The sequence below is a fragment of the Elaeis guineensis genome, chromosome 5 (assembly GCF_000442705.2).
Source record: "Elaeis guineensis isolate ETL-2024a chromosome 5, EG11, whole genome shotgun sequence".
Classification (NCBI taxonomy): domain Eukaryota; kingdom Viridiplantae; phylum Streptophyta; class Magnoliopsida; order Arecales; family Arecaceae; genus Elaeis; species Elaeis guineensis.
Genome location: NC_025997.2, coordinates 15,750,075 through 15,754,873, shown reverse-complemented (window position 1 = coordinate 15,754,873; position 4,799 = coordinate 15,750,075). Strand labels below are relative to the sequence as shown.

The following is a 4,799-nucleotide window of genomic DNA, read 5'->3' as shown; positions in this document are numbered from 1 at the left end:
AAGGAGAAGGAGAGAAGGATGAAGAGAAGAAAGGAGAGGGAGAGCACCGACTCTAGTCCAACAAGGAGAATCCGAAGACAAAAGGCAATCTCGAGCAAGGAGGAGACATGAGACTTAGCACTAATGCATGATCGAGATTAGAGGCAGCCAAGGTTAAGAGTAAAATAAATGGGAAACCAGCTGACTTGTGATCTCCTAATATTTGATTTAAGGGACAAGATGTAAAAGAGTTGAAGGCACCGATTTTATTTAGTCCCACATTAATTGTTTTAATGAGAGTTTCTCACTTTAAATTAAAATTCTCACAGGCAAGAGCAAGATGGCCGGAGAACCATTGATTGAAAAATATCCAAGACAAGTCACTAGCTTAATTTGAAAATATATATATATATATATATATATATATATATATATATATATATATAAAAGAAAAAAAGCCTAAGTCATATAGCCAAGCCAGGTTATCAGGTTTTGAATTCAAACATAACAACATCCAAATTCGATGGATAAGAAATCAGATCCTATATGTAGAATCCAACTTTGATTATCAAAAACTAAATATGCTCCATCACAATAATAATCTTGTTTCTGGAACACCTGCTCAGTCACTGCCATGGCCCCATCAAACATTTAATAAACTAAACGTCAACAAGAAATCCAAGTGATGAAGTAGAATTACATCGTATAGACCACATTCGATCCCAGATAGCTCCAGCCTAATCTGCACACCCGTTTTTGGTGGAATTTGGGATCATATGCCACCACATCTGGTATCCGCTCCCTTACTCCCCCTACCAGATATAACTTTACGGGCCAAGCTAACAATAACTCTCCACCCCCAGTTATTGGAGCAGTTGGGAGTGATTGCTATTGCTAATGTACGGCAAGACACTAAATAGAAGAACACTGGAAGGCCCACAAAAATTTGTGGAAAGATTGAAATTAATTACTCCAGCACCAGCAACAGAGATTGTGGCCCTTAACGGTCCTACCCACGTAATCATTGCTGATGACCGTGGGAGCCTCTGAATCAACAATCAGGTATGGAACGGGACAAGATTCAACAAGAACCCACCCGATTAACATGTTTTAACAGTAAAAAAGCTCAGATCTCAAAGAAATCAACTAAATCCATGTATCAACCAGATCAGTTTCAAATTCAATGGTTTGAACCCTCTAATCCATTTCAACCCGATCATCAATGAAATCAAGTTCACCAGTCCACAATTCCACCCATCTTTTTGAATAATCATGCATGTCAAGTACATATGACTCGTATGGATCACGAGAAATTTTTTTTTTAAAAAAAATAATTTTTCAAAAAAAATAATTTATGTTTGACTGGTCATGAATAAATAACTTATTAAAAAATAATTTATATTTAATTAAATATACATATTTTTAAAAATACTATATAAAATACCGATTATATCTTTAATATATATATATATATAACCTTACATTTTACTTCTAAACTTTATATAAATAATAATATTATAAATATAATATTATATTTTTACTATTCAGGATTGCACCCTTAATTATCCATGATATTTTGTAAAATTTAAATTTTAAAAGAATATTTTAGATAAAAAAAATATCCCCATTTTTCATCTCATAAAAAAATGCCGACCTCCCACAAACCAACCGAGTCCATAATATAATTTGTCTGCATGTCATACAAATTTATTTAATAAAAATTAAACTGAACACATACTTTCCACCCACCTCTAAACTGTAAACCTCCGGCCCAACCAAATCCAATGACCTTCCCAAGTATACGATCTATAATAGAGGACCATGTCTAGCAAATTAAGGCTAGACCTCACTGTCCCACATCGAGGTTTTAGTTTTGACTTGACATTATATAAGGCCCATGCCAGACTTAAACCCTGCTCGTTTTCAATGCCAAGAGAACTTTATTTTCTCACAACCATTTGCACAATCACCTAGCAACCAGTCACATGCATGCGAGTGACAGGCCACCATTCTGTGATGAAGGATAAATCATTTTGCGAAAAATCCAGCGGTCAGCACCCAGCATTCACACAGACAGATTAAATTCGCAGGAGTATCAGAGCCCATCAGAAACCAGAAAATAAACACAAAACAACATCTGTTTCAGGTGTGATCAAACTAGTATTCTTTAAAAATTCAAGTACCAACGAAATCTTGGACTTTCCTAAATTTTCATAAGACAAAAATAATCTTGTTGATTGAGACAGAATTACAAACAATCTTACAGACTTAAAACTATCTAAATATCCATATTTCAGTTATACGCTTCTTAATTGCAAAAAATCTAGACCAATTTCATTTTCTCCAAAGAACCTGCCCACCGATTTCTTCCAAATTTTGAACTCAAATATAATTAGTTTTTAATAAATCAGGGGACTAGATTTAGATAAAATACATAATAAGAAAAATTTTAGGGAAGAGAGAGAGCAATGTCAGACAATGCTTTCCAGGCAAGTGCACTTCCATCAAAACTATTTGCAGATACACTGCTCAGAGCCCAGTGCATTTCATCATCCTATTTATGATAAAGAAACCGGAAAAAGTATTTTAAACTTCGTCCAAAAAAAAAAAGAAAAACCATTATAAACCGAAAATATTTATTTTCTTCTAGAGGATCCTCAGCTTATAATTTTCATCGCTAATTTAAGATCAGGTCTCAAAGATTTCATGCCATCATAGGATCCCCCATCGAACACAAAGCCAGATCAAATCCATCACCAAAAAAAGAAAACAAAGGAAAAAAAGAAAAAGAAAGATCAGAAAACTATCGAAAAACGAATGAAATAAATTTCGGAGAAATTATTCGCTGCACCTCACAGAGATATCGAGTGGTGAAGCGACTCAACATCTCCTGAAATACTAATTTAGCCCTTTCGAAAATCCTACCCCTAGGAATCAAAGAAAGGGACGGGTTCATCAAAAGGGCTCTCTCTATATTTACTGATAGAATATTAAGCAAAATAACATATTTATTCGATCCAACAGAGAGGAAATTATAAAACAAAACAGAAGAGCAAACCTCCACCCGCCCGCCCCCCCACCCACCGGAGAAGCCGCTTCGCTTCGCCCCACCGCTCCTTTTATGGAGCATTTTAGGGTTTCATCTGAGTCGGGGAAGAAAGACCTCGTTTGGATGTAGATTTTACGGGAATGCCACGGTTTAAGAGGTCTACAAACCTCCAGATCCGTGTGGGGGTCGAGCTGATCGGACGGCCGGAGGTCCACCGTCCTGTGGGGCTGTAACATCATTCCAGAACAAGTATGATACCCGCGATGGACGGAAGGATGATATAGATATGAATTTATGTAATAGAAAAATAAATAATTTCTCAAAAAATGATATGCAAATTTCCAATAGAATGTACTTAAGATTTTATTGATAATTTTAGTTCAAATATATTATTAAAAAAATTACAAATCATTAAAAAGATTCCGGGCAACTACAAAAAGAAGGCACATAAAACTCTTATTTAAATAGTTATTTTGTAAAAGAAATACAGCAGGTAGTTCTATTCATGAATAGAAAAATTCAAAATCAAGGTAAAATGCAAATTGATGAAAATCATTTGAAGGGATGTGGTTCATGTAAGGATTGAATTCTTTTAAAAAAATTATAAAATAAAATACCATAGGTTCTAAAATTATTTTGTTTTATATGATTCCTCCCGTTGCTATATGTTACGGCCAATCTCTTATTGTGCCTAGCTCCAGCAAAGAACCATCTACAAAAAAAATTCACCGATCAAAATCGTATCCAGCGAAGACTCTCAATGCTTAAATCAGTGAGGAGTGGTGAACAGCAGATAGAATATTCAAAGTGGTAGAGTATTAACCCAAAAGAACCTTACCAATGCTGCTCATTTACCTTCTTTTTATAGGTGAGTTGTTGGTAACCGTATGTAATGGTTAGACACGTGGATCCCACTTATTTCGGTATTATGTGATTATGGGATAGACAGTTAATGCCCACTAATGATTATAGTATGTGGTCGTTATGCACTTTCTACACTGACGATTTCTAATATGCCAATTTTATATCGTAGTCAGAGTGCGCTGATCGTAAGTCGGCAATTATAAAAATCTGAATGACCATCAGTTGGAGACTCTGGTATATCGATTGGCCATCGATTTTGAAGTCGGTAGAGTCGCTATAGTTGAATTGTCTCTACCAAAGAAATTGGTTGAAAGTTACCGACTGTTAGTTGGCTTACTGATTGATAGTCGATAATTTATGCTATTAGGACGATTGAAAGTCAGGTGGTATGTTATAATTGAGTCGAAACTCATCCCGTAGTGTAGCTTTGACGGTCCATCACCTGCAACCGATAGATGGTCAATTGACTGACTATGAATCGGAGAAGCAGATTGAATTACTCCAACAGTTGCCCCCCCCCCACTTCCAAATCCAAGGTGGCCTGACATGTGGATTGACACGTGGCTTGATATGTTGAATGAAAGAAGTTGTCACGTGTTACCTTGAGCCCCCATTCAGCTGCAAACATTAATGATTCTTCAAAAAATGAAGAGTCTTCAGTCGTTTTGTTGCTTCGATAATCATAAGATCATCATTGGGATGTCGATTCAAGAAGACGATTAGGCGGCCGGACGATTCGATTGATTTGATTCTGACTAGTCGATTGTTGCTATGTGTCCAAGTATTATTGGCTTTTAATCATTCATACGGATAGAGATGATATGGCATGATCTGACGATTGGTGCATCGAACCATCCGATTAGTGGTCGGTCTTGATATAGCTATGTGTCAAAGTATGGGATAATTT

The 4,799-nt window shown here is 35.9% G+C and overlaps 2 non-coding genes across 2 annotated transcripts; both read right to left on the bottom strand.

Annotated features, from left to right (window-relative positions):
• Positions 1 to 2,447: 2,447 nt before the first annotated feature.
• On the bottom strand, positions 2,448 to 2,536 carry LOC114914287 (small nucleolar RNA snoR118). The gene has a single exon (XR_003801072.1). It is a non-coding gene; the product is annotated as a small nucleolar RNA snoR118 (small nucleolar RNA).
• A 96-nt stretch (positions 2,537 to 2,632) lies between these two features.
• Positions 2,633 to 2,699, bottom strand: LOC114914279 (small nucleolar RNA R66). Its single transcript, XR_003801064.1, has one exon. It is a non-coding gene; the product is annotated as a small nucleolar RNA R66 (small nucleolar RNA).
• Positions 2,700 to 4,799: the final 2,100 nt, after the last annotated feature.